At 57.6% G+C, this 16,332-nt stretch overlaps 1 protein-coding gene across 2 annotated transcripts in view; it reads right to left on the minus strand.

The window, feature by feature from the left end:
• Positions 1-15,546, minus strand: part of FOXP4 (forkhead box P4) — a 56,880-nt gene extending 41,334 nt beyond the window's left edge. For both annotated transcript variants that reach the window (XM_053998352.1, XM_053998351.1), the window contains exon 1: positions 15,394-15,546. The gene's annotated coding sequence lies outside the window, so the exon portion shown is untranslated. The remainder of the gene's footprint in view (positions 1-15,393) is intronic.
• Between the last annotated feature and the right edge of the window lie 786 nt (positions 15,547-16,332).

Consider the following 16,332-nt stretch of genomic DNA (forward strand, 5'->3'; position numbering starts at 1 on the left):
TACGGAAAGTTGAGCAACCTGCCTGTCCTGCTCCGGCACCACGAGGCTTGAGGAAGCGGCTGCTAATCCTAAAAGGCTTCGCTGGAAGAGAAGCAGCAGCCCAGGATTGCTCCAAGAGTGGCTTTTTACCCTTTAATTAACACATAAACACATGGAAATGTGGAAAGGGGATTAAAATAAAAGTCTGGGGGAGCTGAGACGAATCCGGAGCATTACTGTAAATTAGAAGATATTTAAGGAACCAGGGACCGGCTAAGCCCAGGCACTGCTTTAATGGGATCTCACCTCTGGGCACTTTCATCTCCCACTTTCATCTCACTCCCAGCAACTTCTTTGGGAAGAGCCAACCTCTGGTGCTTCACCTTCACCCCCTGGCTCTCCTCACCTGCCAGCCCAGCCCAGCTACACTCGTGGGCAGCAGGGACTGGCAGGCAGTGAGGAGCCTTTGCTGCTCTATGGAAACCAGGCAGGGATGGCCACAGCGAGGTTCTCCTCCCCCCAAAAATCAGGGATCCTTGGATCAGCTCACTCAGAGAGCTGGAGAGCACCTGGAAGTGTGAGGATTCCAGCATGGGAAGCCCTGGGGATTGTTCCTGTGCTCCTGGCAAGCCCCACCTGCCTCTCCAAAACCTGTCACCCCCGAGCATCCCTTGGTCTCCGGAGCTGCCCCAAGTGCAGCCAGCCCCACAGGAGATCCCGTGCCCACCCCACACGAGGCATTCCCAGAGACACCAATGCCCGCCTGGCACCTCTCCCATTCCCTTCCAAGCTTCGAGGAACACAAAACCCCTCCTGGAGTGGGCGTGGGACTGGCTGGAGGTGGCCAGGCCGGTGTTGGGACCGCGGGGCTGCTGCTGCATCCCGGAGCACGTGCCGGGCACCGGGGCTGCTGCCCCATCCCGGCTTCCCTCGCTGTGCTCTTGAAAAGATGAAAAAAAAAAAGGAACCCCACTCCATCTCATTAAGAAAGTAAACACAAGAGCCGTCTAAGTGTCTAATTAAGCTTCTAATTAGTCCCTGCTTGTTACTAATGCAAATTAGATTATGCCGCTTAACTACAGCATGTCCACAACACCCTTGTTAATTGCGGCCTTTTGAAATTAAATTACTCCCTAATTAGCATATCAAAGCCATTGATTCGGAGCCAGGAAAGATGAGGGCAGGAGGAAGCCTAACGCCAAGTTTTGTTAATCAGGGACGTCTAATTAAATAGTGACGTGGAGCACGGGGCTCCCACCTCGCTGCTCTGGAGCCACCACACGTGGGGACCCGGGGGCAGCCCCTCGGTGGGTGCTGGTGGTCTCTGCACCCACCAGGGATCACTGCTGGGGTGATGGAGCATCCTGTGGGCCAGGATGCAGATCCACCACCTGTGTCCCACCAGGTGGGGACACAGGTCTGGTACCACTGAGGCAGGATGAAGGTTTGGTAGCCATGTCCCGTTAGATTGGGATGCAGGATTGGTATCCATGTCCTGGAGGGTTGGGATGCAGATCCAGCACCTGTGTCCCATTAGATTGGGGTGCAGGACTGCTACCCATGTCCCAGTGGGTCAGGATGAAGGTTTGGCACCAAAGCCCCATTAGGCTGGGATGTAGGTCCAGTGCTGTGTCCCATCAGGCCAGGATGCAGATCCAGAACCTTTCCCATCAGGTTTGGTACCTGTGCCCCTTTAGGTGTGGTTGAAGGTCCAATACCTGTGACCCATGAGGCTGGGATGCAGGACCAGTACCTGGTGTCCCATCCTGTCATGGTCTGGCACCTCTGTCCCACCAGTTTGGAATGCAGGCCCAGTGCCCAAATCCTGCAGGATTCCCACTGGGAACAAGGCTGGGGCCACTCCCCAAAATCCAGGAAGCCCCCACGGAGCCACATCAGCCACTGCAGTGCCAGGCCCAGCCCTGCATCCCCTAATTTCTCATCCCCCTAAAAACTTGCTTTCCTTCTGCCCGACACAATCCAAATGGGAACTCAGAGATCCCAAAACACTCCCTCTGTGCACATGGATCAGGGTCACCCTCTCCCCAGCCCCCAAAATCCTTGGTGACCCCACTCAGGAGCGGGGGAGGCCCCACAGTGAGGACAGGCAGGGCTGGAAGAGCCTCTCACCTGTCAGATCCCAAACCCAGCTGGGCACAAGAGGAGAGGGGACAGTGCAGGGCACGGGGGGAGGTGACACCGGGGTCCTGACACCCAATCACCCCTGACTGAGGGCACCAGACTGGGGGGAGAGCTCCCCTCCCCATCCCTGAGGAGCCCTTGGATGGGACACCCCCACCAAGTCCCCATGCCAGATCCTTCCCTCAAAGAAACCCAAAACCACCTCTCTGCTCTCCTCTGGGTTATCCCCCAACACCTCCAACCCCAAATTCCCAACCGGGCATCCACAACGGAGCCCCCAGGGAAGAGGCTGGATCCAAAGGCAGAACCACTCCAAGGAGAGTGAAAGTGAAGCCTAATTTTGAAGTTATTTCAATAACTTCCTGAATGACCCAGTTCTTCCCATTTTATAAGTTTTCCTGGATTTTTTTTGGTGGGTTTTTTTTTCTTTTTTTTTCTTTTTTTTTTTTTTTTGTTTAAAGAGGTGGGAAGGGAAAAAAAATAAAGGGACGAAGATTGGAAAAGTTTAATAGAGGGAGAAAAAGTCTATTAAAAAAAAAAAATAAGGCAGGCAGCCTGTCTCAGGGGAAGAGCTGAAATATTAAAGAAAGGAAAATCGCTTCTCCGGCTGCCGAGCCAGGGCAGGAGAATGGAGCAGCTGGAAGAGAAGGAACGGGGCACTTTTAATTGAAAAAAAGGAGATTCAAATGAAATATCCAATATCCCCCGTTAAAGAAAGGAAGAAAGACGGACCTTGGCCGCCGAGAAATTGCTAAAAGCCCCAACTTTTCTTTCTCTCCCCCTTTCTCGGAAGTTATAGGAAAGAGGGATGAGAGAAAGGAAGGGAAAAAAGGGTCTTTCATCCGAGAGGAACTCAGGGGGAATGGAGGATGAGGGCGGGGAGAGAGAGAGAGAGAGCGAGCAAGTTTTATTCATTTATTTTATTTTATGAGATGAGTAAAAATAATATCTTTAAAATAAAAAAGAAAAGGCCGAGTTTTATAATGTCCCAGTGTTTGGAAGCAGCGGAAGGGAGCGGAGAGGGGGGAAAGCAACTAAGAACAGAAGGGCCGGCTCCAACCACCCGCCGCACGAGCCTCTCTCCCAACGAGATTCAATTAATTGATAACAAGAGGCATCAAATTAATTTTTCAAGGATGTTAGATTTTGATGAAGGAAAAAATCTCTCTGATTTTAATCGGGGCGGCGTTTAAAAGGCATAAATGAATATCCCTTTCTAATCATCTGAGGCGCCGAGGAAGCACCAAGCGGTTAACGTGGAAATTCAAATCGTTTAATTGGGGAGGGGGGGGGAAGAGGGGACGTGGCCGTGGTGGGGGAAGGGGGCCCAGGGTTTTCTTTTTAAAGAGCTTTATGAAGAAATTATTTTTTTAAAAATTATATTTCTTTCAAGGATCTTCGCTCTCCCTCTCCCCGTCCTTCTCCCAGCCCCGGAACGCAGCCGCACTTGGAAAAACCCATCTCACAGCTTTTTGCTTTTCAATAGAGACTGTTTCCCAGCACAATCTAATTAACAAAAATGATAATGAAGACGGTGGGGGAAAAAATTTCAGAGGGAACAAAATTAAAAAAAAAAAAAAAACAAAAAACCCTCCAAACTCCCAGGGAAAAAAACCCCAAATCTATGGGATGAGATTCCCACCACGCACAACTCCCACCCATTGCTCTGTGCTTCCACACGGGATGAGGGTTTTAGGATTTGGGATGAGGTTTTCAGCACAATCCCCCCAAAATCCCATTAAAATGATTGCCAGCAGCTCCCATCGCTGGTGTGGGATACAGCTGCAACCAACACGGTTTTCCAAAGGTTTTTCCAGCATCTCCCTGTAAATCCCAGCTCAGTTCAAGCCTCTCCCACACACCCAGTGCCCGGCTCACACCGTTTTTGACACTCACACGGTGGGGACACATTCCCCTGGTGCAAATCCCACCTGGAATTCCTGCTGCAGCCTCCCACTGGCACCAGAGCCTTCATCCCACCTGGAGCACACGGAATGCTCCGGCCAAAATCTCCTCGTGCCCCCCGTTCCCAGCCAGGATGGTCCCACACCTGCCTTCCAGAGCCTGGGAACACCTGAGGAAGAGGAGGCATCTTCCTCTTGGATGGAGGCTGAAGGACACTGCCCTGTGGCAGTGAGGAAGGGCAGGGACACGGGAAAATGTCCCGGCTCCATCCCTGGGAAAGCGAAAGCTCCCGGAAAAGGAGAGCAACAGGGGAAGCTCTTAAATCAAAATAAACCCCAAACTCCAGGAGCTCCCCACTCCCCATCCCCTCAGGAGAGGCTGCAAAGGGCAGGGATGGAGCCAGGGAGGAAGAAACGCCCTGGAGCAGGTGAGGGACACTCAGCAATGCCAGGGCTGGGACTCGGCCACGTCCCACCCCGAGCGAAATTTTCCAGCCCAGTTCATGGGAAGTCAAGACTGGGAGTTGCTAAAAGTCTCTCCTGGCCTTCAAATAATCCAGAGGGGAAGAAAAAAGAGGCATGGTACCTATGGAGCAGGAAGGAGGAACTCGGATGCCACAAGTTTTCCCAGACTCCGCCGTGTCTGTGCAAAAATTCATCCGGAAAAGGCTCTGCTTAATGCGCTCCCTGATGCTTTCCACGGCAAATCCCATTTCTATGCAGGAAGAGGCCTGGGTTCCATCCAGAAATTATGCTGCTCATGAAGAGGGAGAAGAAAAAAGGCAGTGGGGGCAAGAACTATCCTTGGGCAATCTCAAACTCCTGGTCTGAAGTCCATTTTTCTTCGCATCCCGATCGGAGGCAGCGTGACCCGAGGCCGGCTCCGTCTGGCAGCCCTGCCAGAGCCCAGCTCCACACTTCCAAACAGCTTCCCTGATTTTATTCCTGCACAGCTTGGCTTCTCCACGGCCAGCCTCAGCATCTCCTGGTTTCTCTGGGCACCTGCCACCCCCACGGAGCAAACCCAGCCCCGCAGACGAACGCGGCTCCCGACAGCTCGGCTGGGAACAACCCCGGAGATTTCTCCACTAAAATCTGGGAGGCAGCGTGTTCAGCAGGGCTGTGCTGGGATCCTGCTCTGGGAATGCTGCTGGGTGCCCACGGAGGGGAGTGGGATGCTGCATTTAAATATTGGAGGTGTTGGGAAGAGAGCACGAGAGGCAGGAGCATCCCTTGGCTGCGGGAAGCGCTTCCCACCAGGACCCTGTGCTGAAGTCAGAAGGTCACCGGGGTCCCCTTCTTGGTGTCACCTGGCTGAGCCACGTCCAGCCACCACGTCCTCTTCCCAGGAACGTCCTCTTCGCAGGAACATCCCTCTCTGTGGCTCTTCCATGGGGAATCCGGGAGGCGCCGATGGATCCTGCAGGGATGGCAGCAAACCTCTGCCACGGCTCCAGCGTCCCTCTGGATGCCAGCCTGGCACACAGGGAAGGGATCTGGTCCCACAGCACCGCTCCGGGCTCAGGCTCGGCATTCCCAGGTCGTGCTGATCCATCCGGGCTCCCGGGCATCCCCACAGCTCAGCGACAGCGGGACACGGCACCTTCCCAAACCCAGCACATCCCTGCTGGGCTGGGACAGAGCTGGGGAAGGGGACATGAATCCATGTCCTGCATCCCTGCTCGTCCCAGGCGCTTCCTCCTGGGAATGGTGAGATCCTGAAGCCCAGCTTCAGGGTGTCCTGGCCCCCAGGTGGCCGCTGCTGCTCCAGCTTGGTGGCCAAGGAAGCCCCCGGCACCTTCCCATGCCGTGGGACGCAGAGCGCCGTGCAAATCCCGGGGATTACTCCCAGGAATTGGGTTCCCTCCACCCCTCCTAAAAATAACCCTCATCCTTTAAAAACATTAATTAATGATTCACCAGCTGCTGTCACCCTCCTGCAGTCCTGGGGTCCTGTGAGCACCTCGGGGTGCTGGGGCAAGGAGGGGCTCGAGGTCCCCGGTGCCCACCTGGCTCCCAACGTGTCCCCTGCCGGAGCAGGACTCGCCACCGGACAACTGGAAGCTGCTTTTTTAGGGGAGATCCCAAAAACCCCCAGCTGAGGGCTCTGGCAGGGGGTCACAGGTGAGGGTGCCCACCTCGGGCTGGGTGCCCACCCTCTGGGTGTCACCTTTGTCCCACGGCAGCCAGAGCACAGCCCCCGAGTCCCCGCTCCTCCACAATCGGGTCACACCCTCTTCCCGCATCTCCTGTGAGACAGGGGCACACAGAACTGTCCCCACACTGTCCCCGGGTGGGCAGAGAGCGCTGAGATCACCCAGTGCAGGACCTGGTGTCACAGGGGCTGTCACAGGCAGGGTACCAAGCCAGGGGATGTCCCCCGTTGTCCCCAGACCAAAAATCATCACGTCGTGGTGAGGGAAGGCAACAACACCGGGATACAGAATCAGACAAACTGTGAAGAGGACACAGCTGGGGACACCAAATCCCTCAGGGACATGAGCCACATCCCTGGCCCATGTCCTCCATGTGCCCTCCAGCCCCAGCACAGTCCTGCCCGCTGCCAGGGAGTTTTCAACCCCCTGTTATTATTCTAAACCTCCAGATAAACCCAGCAATTTGTGCTCCTTCCCACAGCGATTCCCAGAGCACTTGGGAAGGACCAGGCTGCAGTGGAAGGAGCCGTGTGTCCCCTCTGAGGGGACAGGGCTGTGTCCCTCCATCCTTTTCCCAGAGGGATGGGCACGGCCCTGTCTCCTCCTGCAGCTCCATCCCAAATTTACAGCTGGAAATTCAGCAGCAGCGGCGCTCCCGATGCATCCCCTGCTCCAGCACGGTGGGGACACGAGGGACCAGCCAGCACCGACCCTGCCCAGAGCCAGCAGCAGCTCCCAAATCACCCCCTCGCCCATCAAACTCCCTCCCAGTGCATTCCCAAATGGAGCAGACTCTTCCTCAGGGAGGATTTTAAACCCCCAGCCCCACAGACCAGGGGGATCACTCCAGCATTCCTCCTTCCCAGGCACAGCCCACAGTGCTGGCATCGGATCCACTGGAAAACCTGTGCATGCAGGGATGAGGAGGGGTTTGATCCATGGACAGGGCTCCTCTGACAGCTCCAAAGTCTGACCCAGATTTGGAGCCACAGCTCCACTTCCCAGGGAAAATGGAATTTGTTCAGTGGGAGCCCACCAGAATCAAGGGAAAGACTTCAAGGATTTGGGAACAGGCCTTTGCATGGATCCTTTCATGAATAAAACCTGGGTTAAAAGAAGTGGGAATAACCCAGACAGGGCTGTGGGCTGCATCTGGAGGGTCCTGAGCATCCCTCAGGATGCAGAGCCCAGCCCCAAGACCCATCCCGTGGGAAAGAGCCCAGCTGGACCCTCCAGCCCCCAGCACCTTTGGGATTGACTTTGGGAAAGTCAAATCCCAGCTCCAGCCCAAATCCCACTCCTGTCACTTTGGAAAAAGGGGATGGAGTGAAGGTTGTGCCGTGCCACGGGAGAGGAGCTCAGCCAGAAATCCCTTCCCAGGGTTTCTCCGGCACGCTCGCGCTCCCACCTCTCACGGGATGGATTTTTGGACATTTCCCTTCACCTCTTTCTCTCGAGAGCGCATTGAGGGAATCTCCCTTCCCCAATACGCACAAAAAGCCAAAATTACAGAGATCTGCCCCAATTCTTCCTCTCCTCCACCTCCATGGGGGGGAACAAGGGCTCTGCTGCCCTGCAGATCCCCAACAAACCCCGAGTGCTTTGGGGTCAGAGGGGCAGGAATGGGTCCTGCCAGAGAGGCAGGATTGAGGATGAGAACCCCAGACTGTGAGTTCCAAGAGGCTGCGACAAGCTGGGAGCAATGGGATGAGCAGGAGCATCACCCTCCTCCTCCTCCTCACCCCCCAGCCCCAGCTTTACCCACCCAGCAGGTGACAAGGCCCCCTTCTGTTTTCCAAATGAGGAATTCCTGTTGATTTTGGGGGTTTGATTTATTAATGGGGACCATCTGTGGCAGCCTGGCTCCCCAAACCCCGCTCGGGCAGAGCCGAGGCCAAGCAAGGGCAGGGCAGCAGGGGATGGGGAGGGGGAGACCCTGCCCTGCCCACAAACCCAACCCCATCCCAGCAGGACCCTGCTGCAGAAATGCAGGATAAAAATCCATTCATGAAGCTGCAGGGAAAGCAGGTTGGGGTGTAAAGGAGAAATGTAAATTCTCGGGAAATAATCCCAGGGAAAGGCAAAGCTGGAGACTTTATAATCCCACCTGAATCCACCTCGATAAAAATCCAGGGGTTTGCAGCTCTGCCTGGCCAAGCACATTTCCAAAATTAATATTTCCTCCCTCAAAACTTATGGGACTCTTCTCCCCACGCCTGCATTTGCTCTTCTTCTGTTTTTAACAGGCCTGGTGATGCCGTGTTTCTCTTCCCCATCCAAGTTACCCCACGCTCCAGGGAATTTCCCTCCCACCGCCAGGTCTGGCAGCATCCCCGAGGAAGGAGCAACTTGCTGGGTGCCAGAAACCCTCCTGGGGGCACAGAGCTCCTCAGCACCTCCCTGCTGGGACAAGGGACACAGCCTGGCACGTGGCACCCAGAGGGGACACAGGAGAGCTCTTCTCCCTGTCCAGCACAAGGTCTCTGCCAATATTCTTGCCCAAAACTCTGGATCCTCAACAAAGATCTTCAGCTCTGCCAGGTATTTCCTGCCACAAGTTGTGCCCTCACCCTGAGTGGCTCCTCCAACCCCGTTGTGCCCGCCCTGAGCCCCAAAAGTTTTTCCTGAGGCTGCAGTGGGGCTCCTTCCCCCCATCCCAGGATGTCCCCTGCCATCCCTGCCAGGCATTCCCTTCCCCCAGGAGCTGGAGGTGAAGAATCCAGGAGCTGAGGAAGCCCCAGGTCCCTGCAGGCTGTGGGGTCACTCCTGCTCCAGGAGCACCCTCCCAGCAGCTCCAGGGCCATGGGGACAAAGCGGGATGGCCCGTGCTGGAACCCCCATCCCAAGGGATGTGCCGTGATCCCGGCACGGGACGGGAGGCACCAGTGGAGCCGTGAGCCCGGTGCCAGCTCCAGGAGCTGTCCCTGGGCTGTGGAGCACCAGCAGAAGGGCACTGGGGGCACATCCCCACTCCCAGGCATGGCAGACACCCGGGAGAGGCAGGAATCTGAATCCAAGGGGCCTCCAGATGGAAGGAGCTGCTGGGAACCCGGGATCCCGGCTCATCCCTCACTCCACAGCACAATCCTGGCCTTGTCTTCTGCATCAAGCCTCCAACCTCGAGCCCTCCTCCACTGTCCCCTCTTTTCCCAATCCATGACAGCTCCTCCAAGGTGCTCCCATCCACATCCAGCTCCCAGACTCACAGTAAGCAGCAAAAAGGAAATCACTCACCAAAAATCTACAGGCTGTGGAATAAAGCAGGACTCGGAGAAAGCAAGGGAAGGGTTTGGGATCAGAGCTGACAGATCCTGAGGGAAGCTGGCAGTGGGATGCTCAGCCAGGAACCTGGAATGGCACTGGTTTTGTGCCTTTATCAGCCTTGGAGCAGTGAAATCCCCGTGGATAAGCCCAGCTCTGGCCAAGGGCTGTTCCAAGGAGTCGTTCCTGAGCACCTGCTCCGGGCGAGCGGCTCCTCCCGGCCTCGGATCCATGGCTGTGGGAGCAGGAGCAGCAGCTCCCCGAGCTGCCAACCACAACCTGCACAGCACCCAGGGCACAAACCCATCCCACTGGGGCTTCCTCCTCTTCCTTTTCCTCCTCCTCCTCCTCCTGCTCCAGCCGGGGCCATCCCGCTGCTCCCCAGCCCCATCTGCCCATTCCAGCTCCGGGGGAGTTTTCCCAATGAGGCAGAAAAAACCCACTTCCGAATCACCTCCAAATCATCCCCCTTCATGGGATTTTTTTTTTTTTTTCCCACCTCTATCACCTTCAAATTTTTTGTGCACTTTCCCACAGTTTTGAAAGGAATCTTCCATCAAACCATTTTATTACCCCGACTTCCACCTCTGATAAACCCAGCGCGGAGCCCTGAGCAGAGCAAGGTGAGATTTCCTCCACATCCACCCTCTGCTGCTTCTTCTCCCGGGAAAAAAACCCTGGTTTTGCTGCCAACCTGGCTCTACGGTCCAGGAGGAGGGACAGCTTCCACCGGAACACGCTGCCAACAGCTGCTGCCAACTTGCCAGGGCACGGAGCCGCCGGGAAGTGTCACCGGGGCTGGCAATGCCGGCACCAGATCGCTCCACCCCAGAGAGACCTCGGCACAGCAGGCTGCAGACACAGCCTGGCTTTTCCTTAAAAATAAAATAAACCCCGGGAGAAAGGATCCAGACTCATGCCAGGCTCCTTTCCCTGCGCATCCCGTGGTGCAGGAATCCCTTAATGACTTCCCTCCAGCTCATCCCTGCTCCAGCAAGGATCCCTACGAAATAAATCGTGGCTTTGGGTCTCTCCTCGCCTCCTCCTCTGCTTCTCCTGCCTGTCCCCTCTCCCTTTTCCCTGATGCCATTCCACTTCCAAACACGTTTTTGTCACGGGCAGCCGGATCACCACAACGCGTTCCGTGCTGGAGCCTCGCCTGAGCCATGCCAAGAGCCGTTTAAATTAGGAAAAGTTTGTCAAAAACAAAAACAAACCCTCAAGCAGCCTCTTGGCTGGATTTCATCTCCCAAACACTTGGAGAGGGGGGAGAAAAAAAAAAAAAAAAAAAAAAAAAGATTAGGAAGTTTTTCAAGCTGCGCCCGGCCCCATCTTGATCTACAAGTTCTGTTTGACTTGAAAAGGTGCAGCACAAGGAGGTTTTGTAAGAGATAAAATGGGTGCAAGTCCTTGCCCTGAGCTGGCCCAGGAGCCAGTGGTGCTGGGCACAGCCCCACGGCCACTCAGGGGGCTCTGGGGCCACCCCGAGTGTCACCAGCTCCGTGTAGGGCCACGTCCCAGCCCCTGGGGTTATTTCCGAGCCAGCTGCTCCCCCTGAGTTTCAATCAGGTGCATCCAGGAGTGGCTCACGGAGGATTTTTACACCTTCCGAGGCAAACACATGGAAATTCCAAGCTCTGAGTGGTTCTATTTTCTCTCTTTTTCCTTCCCTCTCCTGCTGCCAGAGCTCATCCCTCCGTGGGGGGATGCCCACGGAGCAGGACCGAGCTCTCCACCCTGCAGGATCCCCCTGTCCGTGCTGCAGCAGCTGCAAACCAAAGGGGAAGGGACAGGAAATTTTCAAGTTCCCACTTCCAGAAGTGGCAGGTGACGCCGAGGCGGCAGCGGGGTCATTTCGGGAGCAGAGGAAAAACCCAGGGTGGCCCTGGAGGAGGAGGTGGGATCCCCCCCCCTGCACCCAGAAATGGGGAACAACCTCTGGAGACCCCAAACCCACCTGCCAGCCCCATCCCAGCGCTCTGCTGGGCTTCAAAGCCACGGGGATGAAGGGGAAAAAAAAACCAAAAAAACATCACAGCCCTCCCTTCCCGAAATAAGAGAATTTCCCCAAATCCTTCAGGCTCCCAGACCCCAGCACTGAGGGGAAAGGCAAGGAGCCATAAATGTGTATGAGTTATAAACCCAGGGACCTCCGGGCTTCTCCTCCCGCCTTTCCCCCGGTGGGAAGAATGAGCCCGTTCCCGTTGCCCCCCACCTTGCTGCCACAAAGGCAATCCCAACCCCACAACTCTCCCCCTCCGGCCCCGCTCCCCGCCGGACCGACAAGAAAAGAGAAAAAAGGGTGGAGGGGGTGGGGGTGGGGGGGGTGGAAAAAAAAAAAAAAAAATAATCAAAGGAGAGAAAACCCTGAAAGCCAGAGCCCCCCGGCCCCTCCCCAGCCCCACAGCGAGACACAAACATCAGCAGACTCAAAGCATCCCCCGAGCCAGCGGCGGAAAAGAAAAGCTCCCGGGCTCTCCGGGCAGCAACTTCACAACTGAGTGCACTCGCATTCCTGCCGGGTTATTAGGAGAGAAAGGCCGAGCGCCCGAGGAGATATTTTAGTGTCACTTGGTTTTATACATTGCTCTGATTTTCTTCTTGTTGTTGTTGTTGTTTTCCGAATGCTCCCTGCTCTTCCCCTTTCCAAAGGGGATGTAAAAAAACCTACGGCTGCCTGCTTTCCAGGCAGGACAGCGGGGCTGGACACGGATTTTACAGATATTTTGGATATTATCTGTTTCTCCAGCCCCTTCCTCACCTCCCCCCAGCAGCAACTTTAATCCGTTTTATTCCACCTCGCTCCGTTTGCTCAGCCTTTCCCCCCTCCCCACCCCTCGCCTCCTCCTTCCCTGACCCCGCTGGGCGACGCATCCCGGGGTGCAGGGGTTGGGAGGGGGATTTTCCACACCGATCCCCTTCCCCTGCACTTTTCCCCCCCCATCAAATCCAACTTTGCGCTGCTCGGCGGTGCCACCTTGGATTTTATATTTTACCTGCCAGCGATGCTCGATCCGGCCGGGAACGGACGCACCCCCATCCCTACGCTGAGAATCCCGTTAAAAAAGGGGCTTTGGGATGGGGGAGATCCACAAAAATAAAAAAAAAAAACACCCCCAACAAATAATAAATTAAAATTCCACGTCAAAAATAAACGGGGAGCAGCTCAAAGCAGCAGCTCCCAGCATTATTTCTGGGAGATCCTGGGAGCAGAGGGCTCACGGATCTTCACCACAGCCCCCAGTCCCACACCACAAAAGGCAGGAGAAGCTGGAGCCTCCCAGGGCTCCACAGCCCTGACAAAGCTCCCTGGCTTGGCACAGGGAATTCTGCCCCTTCTCCCCCACATTTTCCCCTTTCCCAGTTTGATTTAAGCAACCCGAAGGAGAAAAAAATTAAATAAAAAGGGGGAGAGCGGAGTAATTTTTCCAACCTTGATTATTTCCTCCACCCACCCGCTCCTGGAGCTCGTTAGATTTATTTTTGATGGACTTTAAGGTGGGGTGGCAATTAAAAAAAAAAAAATCCTTAATTTAGAGTTAAGATTTTGGAAAATCCTGAGACTTTGCTGTGTTTTAATCGAGGATATGGAGAGGCATGAAAGGGAACACATCCCTGCCGACACCCGGGTCCAGGTCACGCCGCCTGCGTGAGACACATGTTGGGTTGATTTAACATCAAACCCCTGCTCTCCACGGAACGTATTCCCCGTGTAAATTTTTAACACACCAGCAGAAATTTGTAAAAGTAAATCCTCCTCCTGGTTTGGGTTAAAAACAACCCAACCTTTTAATACAGAAACTAATAACAATTTTATTGTCTGCCCCACAGCTTTACGACGCTCGCGGAGAAGTGAGGTCTTAATCCGATGGAAGTTGGGGTGGAGGGTGGGAAAAGGAAAATCTTGGGGTATCAAGTGATGGGGAGGGAAGAGCTGCCTGAAGCTGAGGAACGATCCCAGGCAGGAATTCGGACACAAATTCCTCCAGGACTATATTAAGAGCAGCAAAAAAAAAAAAAAAAAAAAAAAAAAAAAAATCTCAGCTCAAGTTTTCCGAGCGGGCACTTCCCAACCATGACTCCCGGCAAAGTGGGGTTGGTGAATTATTCCCACTTTCTCCTCTGCACATTTTTCATTTGTATTAAAAAGTGCACAGGCGGGAGAGAGGGGGAGACACACGGCCCTTGGCTTGTTTGTGTTTTAAACGGGGAAAGAGAAACCAGCGTCGCTCCCACATGGAAAAAGAAAACCCAATTACGCTCCACTTGTTCTCTCCCATCCACACCTCCGAACGCGCCTGCCAACTCAAACCAGATTTCCTACACCCAGAGAAATATCCAGAGCCATCCGCGGCACTTCCCGAAGTGCCCTTTCCTCCCGGAGAGGGGGAGAGGGGCGAGCAGACAGAGGCGCGTTTGTTTATCCCGCGGAGCGGGGAGAGGGAGCCGGGAAGAATAGAAATCCCTGAACTTCGCCAGCGCGGGGAGAGCATCGCAACGACGGCGGACACGGCGGTGGGAAGGGGATGTGGCTGGAGGCTGATCCAGGGCTCCGGGTGAGCCAGCACGCGCTGTCTGCCCGGGAATTTCGGAACTCCCAGAAGACGACGCTCCGTAATAAAAACTCTTCCCGAGCACGTTATCGCTGCCGGTACCATCAGCAGCCGCTGCCGGCAGCGTCCCCGCTGAGCTCCCGCGGCACCGGGCATCGCGTCCGGGTTAGAGAGATCCCCCCCAAATCCTTGGAAAAGCCCCCCCAGCCTCTCTCCCCGTCCAAACAAAGGCGCACGGAACCCCCGCAAACTTTACAACCGGGTGAAAACCCAGGCGCGGGCGAGCCGCGGGGCAGCCGGCGGCGTCAGCCCCTCCGGAATCCAAACCTGCGGGGGTTTCTCGGGAATATTCTCCAGCTCCATCCGAAGCCGTGCCTCGTCCTCCTCTCCCTCACCTTGCAGTCTGGGTTAGGGTTTTGGACGCGGCGCTGGATTTTCCCAGGGCGCTGCGGGAGCGATGGCCGGGCTGGCTGCAGGTTGTCGGGGACGGCGGCGGCTGCTGCTTCTCCCAGGAATTGCAAAACTTGGGGCAGACTTACGGATTTCTCTCCAAGGAGGGAATCACACCCCCGGGCCCAAGCAGCGGCGGGTCGAGGCTGAGTTAAAATGTGATGGACGAGGGGAAAAAAAGGGGGAGGAAAACCCACCCGAGCCCTCCAGCAGCCGGAATTAAACCAAAACTGCCGGAGAGAAAGGAAAAGATGGGGAGGAAATGGGAAGCACCAACAAAGGGAGCGCTGGGGCGGCTGCAGGGCAGGGGCGGCCGGGCCCCCCCCCCCCCCCAGCCCCGGTGCGCTGCCCCCTCGGGGGGTGCGGGACCCCCGAAACGCCGGAGCGGAGGCGGGTCCGGATCCGGCACCGGCAGCGCGGCGGCAGCGCAACTTTCCCGGGGGCCGACCCCCCCTCGCCGAGGGGGCTGCGACCCCCCCCCCCCCTCCCGGCTACCAGCCGCCCAAACGCCTCGGGGGCGGCGGCGACCCCCGCGCCCGCCCGGAGCCGGGCAGCCCGCACGCACCGGGACCCCCGCGCTGCTCGGGGCGCGCCGAGCGCGGGGACCCCCCGCGCCCCCCCCTCCTCCCCGGCGAACCCCGCCCCGCGGAGCGCCCCGATCCCCGAACCCCCGGTGTCCCCCCCGCGCCCCGCCGAGCCCCGGCCCGCCCGCACCCCCGGCTCCCCCAGCGCCGGCCCCGCTCCCTTTGTCCGGGCGCCGTAACAAAACTTCCGAGCGCGGCGCGGCCGAGCGCGGGGCACGGCCCGCCGGGGGCAGGGAGGGGACACGGTGGGGCGGGGGGGGGGGGGGACACACGGCCCGCGCCCCCCGCACCTGCCGGGGGGTCCCGCCCCGCGCCCCCCTCCCCCGGGGACACCCGCGGACCCTCCCGCGCCGCTCGCACCCACCTGGTCGCGCCGATCGCCGGGCTCCGGGGCGGGCATGAGCCGCGCCGCTCCTTCCCCCGCCACCCCTGCACAGCCCTCCCCGCACCGGCACCTTCCCCAAACTTCGACGGGGCGGGCGCGGCGGGGCCGGAGCTCAGAGGCGGCGCGGCATGGCCGTGGTGGGGGGGCTCCGTGCGGCGGCGGCGGCGGGGCCGCGCTGCGGAGCGGGGCCGTGCGGGGCCGGGCGCGGGGGGCGCGGGCAGCCGGGGCCGGCCGGGCCGTGGCCGCGCTCAGGTCCGGCTCGGCGCGGCGGCGGCGCGGGCGCGGCGGCGCGGGGCGGGCGCCGGCCGCCCTACCATAGTTCCTCTAAAGCAGGTGCAGCCGCTTTCCCCGCCCGAGCATCCCCCCCACTCCCTGCGCCGCCCCCGCGCCCCCCGCTCGCTCGGGGGAGTTGTTTTTTTTTTGGGGAGGGGTCACCCCGCTGGATGGAGCCTCCTCCCCCCCTCCCCTCACGCCACCGTTCTTAGTCCCCCCCCACACGCGTTTTGCTCATTAATGCCTGCGCTAATTGGTTTCTGCCGCGTTCGGTCCCCGGCGCGCAGCGAAGCCGTGGGCTTGGGGAAGGGGGGAGCGGCGGGGAAACTGAGGCACGGGGGGATTGGGGACACGGCTCCGGGCGCTCCGTGGGAATCACAGGATCGGGCGGGTGGGGAAAGAACACTCCAAACACCGAGTTCAGCGCACGGGGCAGAGCCAGGACAGGGGCGCTGAGCCCCATTTACAGATGGGAGCAGCGAAAGGCTGAGCTGGTGACCCCAACACCTCCAACTCCGCTCTGTGACACCCCCTGTGACACCCCCTGTGACACCCCCTGTGACACCCCGACATCCCGTCCCACAGCAGGGACAGGGTCCCCAGAGCCCCTGGGGGAGCAGAGTTGTGTCAGGGTGCTGCACCCAA

This window comes from Vidua macroura, chromosome 24, assembly GCF_024509145.1.
Source record: "Vidua macroura isolate BioBank_ID:100142 chromosome 24, ASM2450914v1, whole genome shotgun sequence".
Classification (NCBI taxonomy): Eukaryota; Metazoa; Chordata; class Aves; order Passeriformes; family Viduidae; genus Vidua; species Vidua macroura.